Source organism: Nansenia antarctica (assembly GCF_963989245.1).
Source record: "Nansenia antarctica genome assembly, chromosome: 4".
NCBI classification, from domain to species: Eukaryota; Metazoa; Chordata; class Actinopteri; order Argentiniformes; family Microstomatidae; genus Nansenia; species Nansenia antarctica.
Window position 1 is genome coordinate 13,369,868 of NC_137689.1, and position 12,626 is coordinate 13,382,493.

Genomic DNA, 12,626 nt, shown 5'->3' on the forward strand with positions numbered 1-12,626 from the left:
TGAACCCTTTAAATCCTCACAGGCCTATTGTGTATGCTTGTTTATATTATCTCCCCTCCCAATATTACCATGGATTGAAGTAGAAAAACTTTCAGGATGAAAAAAAAAAAAAAGAAGATGATTCAACAACAACCATCATTTAGTTGCGTAACTCGGCTCTCCAAACCTATTTTCAATTAAGGAGGTATGCATTACATTTTTTCATGTAAAGTATAAGTTTCTGTGTATGTTTAAGATATTCCCCCTTCAAAGACATGCCCGGTTACATGATTTCATTAGTAACTGGCACAGAGCACCGAGGCGATCGATGTATAAACGTTGGCCATTCAGGGTTTTAGGGAATATAGTGTACAGAATTTCCTATTGTGAGAATATACACTAGCCATTCTTCCATATATTTTGTAAAGGATATACTGGTGGTATGATTTATTATCCCCGACAACTGCTGTGCCTGTTATGACCAAATAACTGTCAATTTTAGCCTATTGGTAATTATTGAACATGGATTTGATAATTATCCCACTCCCCATGCCAACCCTCTAAACCAGGGGTCCCCAAACTACGGCCCACGGGCCGAACACGGCCCACCCCCACACTTGGACCGGCCCATTGAACAACGTCGCCCCCACACACTCTCAACAATGCCAGAAACATATTTTGAAAATGTAACTTTAAATATATGTTTTAATCATATCATATCTGTATTTGATATTAAAGGTTGGCTTTCAAATTAAAATGTCCCTTAGTTATAAACTATTTTCATTAATAACATTATTAGTTAGTTTCACCCGCCCACAGAATGCGGATCTATAGCAGGTGCATGCGAGCTAGAACGAAAATTCAGAGAGTTGAAAAATGGCCAAACGGTTGGTAAAGAGAAAAGTTGATTCAGAATGCAGGGTTTTTAACCAACAGTGCACAAGTGATTATTATTGTTAAATGCAAAGAAGTTTGCTTCTCAAAATGCTGATGGTCGTATTTTCTACAAGCGTTGAACTCGGTGGATTTCTGTCATTTCTAACTGCAATTGCGGCATTGCGCCGACGTGGTGGCGGGGGCGCTGTTTCGCAAATAAGTTATCTTTCGTTTTTGCTAGAGAAATAGCTGATAGTTGATGTTGACTGCTCAAGGAGAATACATATTTGAAAGTACAGAATGCCTGAGAGCCTTATATTACATTATATTTTGATCATCTGGTGCCTGAATATTGTGTTTTCCTTTACATAAATAATGACATTTCCACCATAAATTGATGCAGAAAGGTCACACATTGGTGCATATCAATTCACCAGAATGGTAGAAATTAAGTGTTTGATGCTCGTTTAAGGACCCCCAGACAGCCCTGCTTCATGGGTCCCCCCGTGTATGATGAGGGTCCTCCCTCATGTATCAGACTGTATAAAACTGATTATATTTCATTGACATATCACTATAGGTATAAATTCCATCCAAATTCAACTGTTTAGACTTTGTTTGCATCCACCAGTGCTCTCCTGCGCGCAATTGCTTTGCTTTCCTCCATTTCACTCCGTTCCATATTATTTTATGTTAGAGACCGACCCAGGCCCCCCATCACAGAAAGGAAAAATGATGTGGCCCTCCAGAAAAAAGTTTGGGGACCCCTGCTCTAAACACTCCCATGTACTGCTCCGCCTGTATTGGTGCAACGCTTGTGTTGATCGTGGCAGATTGCACATGGCGATGACACCAAATATGCCAAAATATGCCAGGTCCCGGCACCTTAGAACAGGAAGTACTGCATCTGCGCTAGCAAGCCACCATCATGAGTTATGTGAGGAAGTGAAAGGGAGTATTAAACCCCATTAGTTTGGCCATGGCCTTGGCTATGGCCTTTGAGTGCGTGTTGTAACACATCCACATATAGCCCTACCCTTAAGGCTTAAGCTGAGTCCTGTTCATGCTGGCTACATACAGGAAGCTCACACAGCAGCCAGGAGGCTGGCTATAGCTTCAGTCTGCAACACCAAATGTTTTCAGTGCAACCCTGGTGATACTTGGGAAGCAGAACAAAATAGACTCTTCGCAGCAGTAAACACACACACACACACACACACACACTCACACACTGCCATATAGGGCTGCACGATTTGGGGGGAAAAAATCGAATTGCGATTATTTTGACAGATATTGCGATTGCGATTTAATTACCGTTTTTTTTTTTTTTTAAAGCGACCCAAAGGAAGTTTTTGTAAAGTGTGGCGATATCTCCGGCTAGGAAGGTCGTATCAACGTGCAGTTTGTTTGTACGTCTTCAGGGGACTTAGAGGCTCCCTCCTCTAGCACCCCCACAGCCCGAGCTACGAGTGAAAGAACGAAACTTACATTGGGTTGCTTTAAAGTTGGGTTGCTTTAAAATCAAGCTTCAGATTAAAACATGTGATGGAGCATTACTAACCTGACTCAGGTGGTTTGTTTCACACAACCATCTAGGAAAGCTTAATTGGAAGCTGTTTGGAAAAGGGCAGGTACTTTCAAAAAATACTTGGCAGGTGATTGGATGAATCTGTCTATCATGGGCTAATTTCAGAGAGCATTACCACATGATACCATCAAACTGTTAACTGCTCTTATGCCATCAAACTGTTCTAATGCAAGGATGAGAACTTAAAAGATATGAATTGGAACAACATATTTATGTATGGGTTTTTTAAACAGCTGCCATTTTGTTTCTCTCAAGTGTCAAAAATGTTTGAACAATTCCAATATGAAAATAAAATAGGACCTTTCTACAAACAAGGTTATTTAATTATGGCTCAGGAGCAGCATCTAAATATTGCACATACTGCAATCAAGTTAAATAAAGTCATAATAAAAATGTCCAGTAAAAAAGAATAGGTCCTTTCTGTAAACATTGAAATAGATAAAGCTCTTCAACTCGTCGTAATGTATGTAAGTGCACGGCTCAACCGCAGATCGGTTGTTGTTGCATAGTACTCCACATTTTTCAGCTCCGTACGTGCGGGATGGAATCACATTATCTTTTATCCAGCGTTTGGATTAGTTTTTTAAACTCGTCGTGCGCAACACCTGCTTTTGTTGCACATCTGTCGTCCTAAACCCGAAATACTTACAACAGAAGTGCTGTTTTTCTTCGGGACTAAATCGTTGCTTCTGGCTCTGCTGAAGCCAATTATCCACATCATTAATGTTGCTAGCTACTGAAATGTCTTCACAGATTCACACGTGGGCGTTTCACGTGCAGTGTTGTTGTTGGGCGTGTGCGTTCATTGACGTTGAATCCGACGCGCTGTATAATGTATCCCAAATCGCAAGCTTTGCGATTTGCTAATCGCACCATCTCAAATCCCGATTTCGATTTAAAATCGATTAATCGTGCAGCCCTACTGCCATACTCATTTTCCCTATCCCCAGTGTGGACCCTGCAGTAATTTCTGTCCGGCCTTAATTCATGCATATCCACTTCTCCTGGGCAGACAGGTTTCCGATGAGGAGAAAATGAGAAATCACAGGGACTGGCTATTACAGAGGAGGGGGAGGAGGTGTGCGTGTGTGTGCAAGCGTTTGTTTGCCCCCCTTGCCCGACGGGAAGAGATTGGAAGTGACACAAAGGCCCAATAGAGGACATGGACCCTCTGCAATGGCTCCTCTGCCCCACACACGGCGGACATGCTGATCAGCTCACCGTTCCACTGAGACCCTGGACAGAGACAGCTTGCTTCTCGAAGGATATGGGAACGGATACCACTCAGAGCCCATTACCACACATAGTTATTGTATTGAAGCGTAGAGCATTTGCTGCCGACGTTAAACGTCACTGGCAGGGCTGTAGTGCTGTGGTGCCACAGTGCGACACTCCGCTACTTCTCAGGACAGTGATTTTGAGATTACAAGGCTATACTGTATGAGTGGTCGTTGTTTTTAGTGTTTGTTTTGCTTTCCTCAACTGCTCAACCACAGGTTACAAATAGGCCTACACGTCACCAACTAAATGCATAGCCCCATGAAATCACACCCAATCATTTCCACAAAACTGACAGATAATGCAGAGATCAAATGGTTGACAAAGCAGCCACAGTTTGGATTGTTCATTTGTGAAAAGCCATAATTGCAGAGGTCATTATAGCTTTCAGAAACCTACATTTTCAAAACGCAGGCTGTCAGAAAACCTGTGTTTTCACCTGCATTGTATTTCAGTCATCTCAAAAATAGCAGCATGTCAACAATCCACGCTAAGATAGTCTCATTCTTATTCAGTGGTTAGCTGGTGGTCAAATTAATCAGAAATGAGAGTTGGTTAATGTTAGCCTCTCTCTACAGTTTGGGTTCCCCTTGTGACATCATGCACTAAGGCTATAGGCCTTCCCTTCCTCTAAGCTGGTGTGGCCAATCAGATTGTTTTTAGCTAGGCTGGCTAGCTGAGTGAGTGTTCACTCACTGGTGGGTGGATGCCTCTGGGCAGTCTAATGCAGAATTGATTTAGGGAGGCTGTGTGGAGAATGAAGATTATCTGCCTTGTGCCGCTGACCCCTGTCTTTAAAATCGCTCCATCATTGAAACCCCTCTGCCGCCATGGAAACAGGAAATGACAAACAAAATGGCCCCAGAAATGGACTTGTGTAAGGCGCGATAGCAGCCATGGAATGGAATGGGCTAGAGCTCTCTATTACAAATGTTAGCGTAGGAAGTATCAGTAGTTTTGGTGTTGAAGTAGGCCTAATAGACCTCCGGCATACCTGGTGATTAGTGTGAATGCTGCTATTGTAACAGTGAGGCCATCTTGGTAGGTGGGTTACATTTGACTAGTGTCCGGGTCCATTTCTGAGAAGCCTGTGCCTGTCACACTTTCCGTCATGGCACATCTATAATGTCCCTCATCATCCACAAAGCCTCTCTGCGAGTCCCTCTCTGCACCCTTTAACCTCCTCCATTTTACTCGCCCTCTTCTGTGATTTTTTTCTCTCTCTCCCTGCCATCTCTGCATTCGAAGACTGTGTCAATGCACCAGCCAAGGCTCCTGCAACGCCACTGGTCTCTGAATCTTAAGTGCATATGGCTGCTACTGCTGCTGCTGCTGTTGCGGTGTGGTTCAAAGAGACACCTCCATCTGTGACACCATTATGTTGTTTACCTCACTGTTGATGTGCCAGTAATCACTCATCTTTCACCAGGCGTGTTCTACACGGTTTCTGTTGAGCTTTGAGGTTTTGGTGTGACAGTTGAAATAATGTTTATAATAGTAGTGTTTAATACTTAGATAGGTCAGGGTTCTCCCCAGATTTCTTTGCAAGTTGGTGCTGGATTGCATTTCAAAACCAACTTGAGTTTATTCATGTCAAAATGCGGTAAAAATACAGCTAAAACACTGAATTAACTGAGGAACATAGTACCGCTTTTGGCAATGATGTCGTTGGCGATCAAAGGTAACCATCATTGCTAAATATCACTTTCATTTGCTCTTAAATTTCTACAAAGTGGAGGAGGCAAGTGGACAAGGTGGTTCGAGAAACATACAGCTGGCTCTTGTCACAGTGTTTTTTTCCATGGTAGAAGAGCTCTGTGAGCTCCATTAGTTGCTCGTGAATGAATAATGCACCAAAAAGGTGAAAAGATTCTGTGTTAAATGTCATGGCTAAACCTTCACAGGCATTATAACACCCTGGCATTCAGGCTCTGAATTGCCTTTGCAGAGGAAGAGTCTGTACGACTACGGCAATATAGGGTTGGATTTGTCGTACTCTGAAATGGGCAGTGTTGTCGGCTGCGTTAAGATGGGTTCCGGTTGGCGTTTACTACTTTACTCATGTCTTAGTCACGTCTTTCCATTTTAATAATCTTTCTCCCTTTGCCTCTTATGCATCATGTGATTGAGTTGCGGGGGGGGGGGCTTGTCCCACACTCCACCTCTGCTTCTCCGGAAGTGCATGTCTGTATGGAGGCTGGAGGATAGACATACCCCTCCCTTCCCTGGTTGTGCACATGTGTGGATGGATATCACAGCTGGTTCCTCAGTAAGGGCATCCATCACTTGCCCGATTCCAACTACCAGTCTGAGTTACTGCTAGCTGCTGTCTGTCTAAAAATAAAAAAATACATTATTTCCATTATGTTTACATTCTGCGTTTGACGTATGGACTTTCATAGCATATTTCAGTGCATAACGGCATCAGCAACCAGGAGAGGGTTGTCTCCCCACCTGAAGAGCTGTTTGATTTCCTATAAGTTATGCTCTCTGGAAGAGCTGTACAACACACGCTGTCTCAGGAAGGCCTCCAAGATCTCTAGAGACTCAACCCACTAGGGATGGACGGTTTCCAATTATTGAAACCGAAAAACCGTCAGAGAGTAAAACCGCGGTTTTCCGGTTAACCGAAAAATACAGTTAAAAAAAAAAGAAAAAGAAAAAAAGAGCGCCAATTTCAAATAATTGAGCCCTACTGCTACAATACACTCATGTCGAACACCATTAAAACACCGTAAGCACAGTCGCAACACATTTAGGCTACTTAGTTTCACAAATATAAGTGGAAAGGCAGACTTTTGTAAGCTACACCATACATGAAAACACATGAACACTTAACACACCAGCTCCGCTGATCCAGGGTGCACGCCTGCACGGAAGATCATCTCTTGGAACAGCGTCTTCATTGAATGAACTGCTTTCTCAATATCTTGGTTCTTAGACAAAGTTTCAGCTGCTGCTCAATGTATTTAAATATTTGAATACTGCTCAATAATCACTGAAATATTAGACTTAGAATTATGCAGTGAACATACTTAAAGCTTTTCATAAAAACCACATGCCGCGAGACTGACTCGTCCTGAACTGTCGTAAGTCAATCAACAAAGAATGCCCCATCAAAATAAAAGTGCCCATGGTAGAGCTGTCAAAATAGAGCTTTCAAAGTAAATGTACTAATACAGATAGAGATAAATACAGAACTACCTTTGCGTCACTAAGTGACCGCGTATCTTCTGAGACATGCGTTCTGTCATCACTTTCAGTAGCGCCTTCACACACAGTGGCGCTGTGCACAAACACTCTTGATCCGTATAGCTCTTGTTTTATTATATTGTGGTTTAGTAAATACTGCACTTGGAGTTACATTCAATGCATGATTTGTGCTATAGAACATAAATAAAGTTTGATTGATTGATTGATATCAAATCAAATCACATTTTATTTCTATAGCGCATTTCTCACAAAAGTGACCCAATGCGCTTTACAGAGAGCAGCGAAAAATGATCTTATTAAATGTAAGCGAGTAATTGTAAAAAACCTTTCCTATCTACCAATAACTGAAGGCAACTATCTTTCCCATAGAGTGATTCGTTACCCTTAAATATAATCCCAATTAGATATTAATCCTCAGTTATTCTTCACAACTGACCAAACCTCTCACCCATTGCGCGGCAGATTCAGACTGTATCATTGTTATTTTCACACACGACAAACATGTGACATGTTCCAGTTTTATTCTTATTCTATTTTATTATTCCAAAAAAAAAAAAAAAAAACGGTTTCAGACGATTTTGATAAAAAACCGTTTCTATTTTTATAAACCCCGGTTTTCGGTTTAACCGAAAAACCGTCCATCCCTACAACCCACCCTGGGTACGAACACTTTGCCCGGCTGCCCTCGAAAAGGCGGTACAGGACCATGGCCGCAAGGACAAACAGACTCAAGCTCAGCTTCTACCCCAGGGCCATCCAGGCCCTGAACACAGCAAAGACCTAGGTTCTGGGCCCTGGACAGTCTGGACGGATTGATGGCAGCTGCTGGATTGAAAAAATCAGGTGTAGTGCTGAGGCACAAATGTGTACATTTCAAGCCTGCAAACTGCGACACTTTAAACGAATGTGCAATAACACTATGTACAATATGACAACCCTAGTCGTCTTATCTGTACAGTATAGTATAGTGGATAGTGTACATAGCCTTTATTTATGTAAACCAGCTCCTTTCCCTTCTTGTTTTTTTAGTTTTAGTTTTTTTTAGTTTTTAGTTTCTTTTTTTTCCTAGCACCAGGGGAGCCACCCCTCCCAAATTTCGTTGTTTGGTACCTGTACTATAGCAATGACAATAAAGACCATTCATTCATGCTCATTTCACAGTCTCATTGCCCCATGTATTCTCTAGGCATTAAATGGGTGTTGAATGCTTTTCCTATAGAAAAAGATATACTTTTCTAAAAGCCAGGTCACATAGCAGTAACCTTCTAGGAGAAAACGCATGTTGAAGCAAACGTCTTAGATTACAGCTAGTGTTGAGTGAATTTGGGTTTTGCAGTCCAGAGAAATGGTTACCTTGACAACAGCAGAATGTTGGGTATTTGGAGAGTGTGTGAGCCCAGTGCGTCTGTGCTGAACCAACAAGCGCTGCTAACTGTGTCACGAGTGGTGCTGATTCTCAATGTGTCCCTCCTCTCTTCCTCCCATAGCTTAACCCATCATTTCATTCCACCCCTTTATTTCACACGTTTGTACGTCTACCAGTATCTTCCCCTCCTCACCGTCTGGTTGCCTCACCTCCCATATTTCTCTGAATAGATTTTCTTTCCCCTCACCACCTCATGTGCTCTGTCCTGTCTAGTCCCTTCATTTCCTGCATGATTTTCTTGCGCCCTCCCTTACCCGTGGTCATACTGTAGTATGTAGGCTAGTACAACCTTTGGTCAGCTAGGACCGTGTAGCAATGAGAGACCTTTAATGTGGGGAACGGACAGATGGACCTCTCACCTTAGAGTACTCTGTCCATGTCAAAAACCCTTGTGTCTTGACCCGGGGTAATACACACTCCATCGGATATGTCACTGTTAATGTGAATTTTATTGAATTGTAGGTCTCTGTTCACTGGAGGCCTTTACATTCTAAAACCTATGTAAAGACGACTGGTGTAATGCCTAGTTGTCTGTACGCGCACACTGCACATATTTCATATTTCTACGTAACAACTGAGTCTATTTTGTGGCTAACACTCCTAGAATGAATTATGTTTATTTGCAAAACCTTGAAATGGTTCATACCCTAAACGTTGTAAGAGCTATGCAACCAACCTCTACTGGTGTGTGTTGCGGCTCAGCTCTCCTCCTCCTTCGGCATACTTGCTGTGCTAGAGGTGGAGAGGTTTGGCATGCAGAATGCAGCCTGATCAATAATGTAGATGTTTTTTTGAAGAGGAGTGGTGTGCAGCTCTCGCTCTCTCTCTCTTTCTCTCTCACACACACAAGCGAACACCCTTCCCCCTCCTCCGCTCTCCCTCTCTCAGGAGGCTGTGTCAGGTTCCTCTACCATGTGGAGGACAGGTAGGATGGCCGAATCTAATTTGCCTCAGTAAGATATTACAATAAGTGTGCTGTGGCTGCTGATACTTGATGCTTGAAATCTAGCAGGCTGGACACAGGCTGGTGTTTTGTCACATTGAACACTGCTGTTCAACGCAGTCAAGTTACTGTGGGGGCTTTCAGATAATAAGACAATAAAACTCTGAACAATAGCAACATGCCTGTCTCTGAAAACAATAACATTCAACACTACTCTCTCTCTCTCTCTCTCTCTCTCTCTCTCTCTCTCTCTCTCTCTCTCTCTCTCTCTCTCTCTCTCTCTCTCTCTCTCTCAAACCATATACAGCACCATATACATCTATCTACAGAAATTTACAAAAACAACAGATAAAATATAGCCGTAGCCCTGATCACTCGCCCGGCCTCCCCCCTCTGCCCCGTAACAACCTGGGAGGAACACGGGTCTGTGTGCGCGCGTGCTATTGTAGATGAGCAGTGCAGCTGCTCCCTGTCCCCCTGCGTCCACGTCTGCTCCGTGAGGCATGCTCAGTATTCAGACAGAAAGGTCGGTGCTGGTGTCCTAGGAGGCCTGCGTGGCGGCAGGCTCAGTCAGATATGTTCTTAGATAGGGCAGCGCAGAGCAGACTGGAGAGGTGCTCTCTGTCCCAGGGACACAGGGAATGGGGATGGGGTAGGGGGTGGTGGTGTGTGTGTGTGGGGGGTGGGGGAGGGGGGGGTGTCTGCCTCTTCGTCCTGATTTCCCAGATAAATGGAGCTGACCAGATTGTGAAAATGGTGGCGCTTCCTGTAATCCGATGCCCTGGGGAGCAGAGGGGAGGGAAAGAGCGAGGAAGGGTGGGGTGGGGTGGGGTGAGGTGGGGGGAGGGGAAAAACAACAGAAAAGAGGCAGGATAAAGGATGCCTGTGCCCTCAGGCGAGCATTAGAGCACCCGTCTCCTCCTTAATCCCACTATGCCCGGTGCCCCACATAGGTCTGCACGTTCGCACAAAGCCACGGGCCAGGCCGCAGCACACACTCTGTGGCAGCCCGGGCAGAAACAACAGAGTCCGCTCCTGTGTTGATTTTACAGTACCACTCACTCCCCCCTCCCCCAGCTAGAGCTCAAATGGAGCCAGCCTCTCACTCCTGCACACACACACACACACACACACACACACACACACACACACACACACACACACACACACAGACCCTCGCTCTCTCTGCTGGGCTCCACTCGTTTTTGTCATTTTACAATTTTGACCTGTGGTCTTGAGTCACACCTATAGCAGCATATGTCTAAAAATGCTAATAGTCAGGATGCTCGGTTTTAGGATGTGACGCTGTTTGACGACACAACCAGACAGTATTTCCAACACTAAACGGCTGAGACTCGGTGGCATATGGAATAGTTTTGTGAATGATGGATGGTTGGAGTGTTTGAGTGTTTGCTGCTGCTGTTATTGTTTGTGTTTTCCTCCCCTTGTTTAGTTTCCCGGCAGTTGTTATCTGGTCAGAGTAGAGAGAGAGCCTCTGGCTCCATTGTCTCTACAGGCTAGGCCCTGGGATCAGTGAGATGGTCATTATTCCACTCTGAACTCCAAGGAGATTCTTGGATCTGAAACCCTGGGCTTTCAGCAGCATCAAAGCTGGTGCTGTGTGGAAGTCTACAGAGACCACAGTTTAAATCAATGCTGGGCCAGGTTCTCTAACTTTTTGCAATGCTTTGAAGGCTTCTCAGGAAAATGCCTTCCCTGCACACATATGCTCACCGCTCCTCCAGAAATCATGGACATTTTTCCCCCCCTCCATTGTCAATGTTCTAATACTCAAACTGAAATGAGACTTAAGCGGTCGCATTAACAGAGTCCTGTGGATTTTTTCATGCAGCATGTTATTTATTACACTGAAAAATTATCTTATTGCATTTTGCAATAATGTAAATAATGCATTTAATTCGATCGTCTGCCCTTTCACCACATTTACATGTCCTTGTATCATTGTAACATAATTTAATTTTTAAGTGCCTTACCCAAGGGCACACTAGTAGTGGTGTGGCTTCAGGCGGGATTTGAACTCACAACCTTCCGATCCCAAGTCCAACTCACTATCCACTAGACCACCACTACCCTGTAACGATGAACTGAAGGCCAAATATTATAGACCGGTGAGATTTGGCTGTTATGCATTCTAGAATTTCTAGATAATAGAAATTGTAATGGTAATTGTAATGGTAATTTCACTTAAAGCAATAAAACCTCATATGTGCTTAGTTCTAATAAGATTGACGACTTTCTCTTGTTTCCAAAACATTGGGAAATAGTTTAGCACCGTCTGTACTCTGTAGTTGAGATGTTTGTAGGCTAATGAGATGGATTTGTGTCCCTTGCTTGGTGCTCCTCCATCAGCTTCACACATGAACACGCTGACAGGAGACAAACAAAGTTTGTTTGTGTAGTTTATTTAGACCAGATAACACAGTAAGGTATTTGTCACAAAACCAACCAGTGGTCGAAGATATAATACATTATAGTAATTTTTAGTAAGGTCTACCTAAATGACAATGAATGGGGAAAAGTGAAGGGAGTAACTTTTCCCGACTCTGGAGGTCCCCGTTTCGAGACGGGGCAGAAAGAACATTTTTCCCTTTCACCTTTGAGGTGGAGATGTTACTTATGATGGGGCTTGGTTCAACTGAGTAGAATTCAGGCGAGAACAGACGGGTGCAGTGTATATGTGCAGTCTGAGGTTTGGCAGTTAAGTGCAATTCTGACTGCATAGCTTGACTTTTTTACTCTGCAAATTAAGAGATTCTAATCTTATTCAGAAATCATCAAAACTAGGAGAACCTCTGATTCCTCTGTCATGCATTTCTTTATTCCAACATCCCACATGTTTTTGTTTTATCTCCTTCCAAAAATACGTACTAGTACTTGTGATTAATCACGATTAATCTGATAAATCACAATCTTTTTGGGGGATCGATTGACAGCACTAATTTGATTGTTTTACTACCCATAGTACAATATTGGAGTATAACATGAGCAGGTCATATCCTCTTAAATTACACCCATCGTCGTCTGAGTATTTGAGGGAGAGTCTTAGGGCTATATTTTTATATAATAGCCCCTGGGAAAGCAACAATTTCCAATCATTCATTCCAATCATTTTTAAAATGACAATTTTGGTTTAACCAGATGAAATTAGCATCACCCAAACCAAAACACTGGAAATGACCATTTTCATTTCAGTGGTCTTTTAGTAATTTGACAGGTGGTTAACCACTGAAATATAGTGAGACACTGCTCGCTCTGAAGCAATGGATTGTTGACATGCCACTATTCCGCTAACATCAAGATTA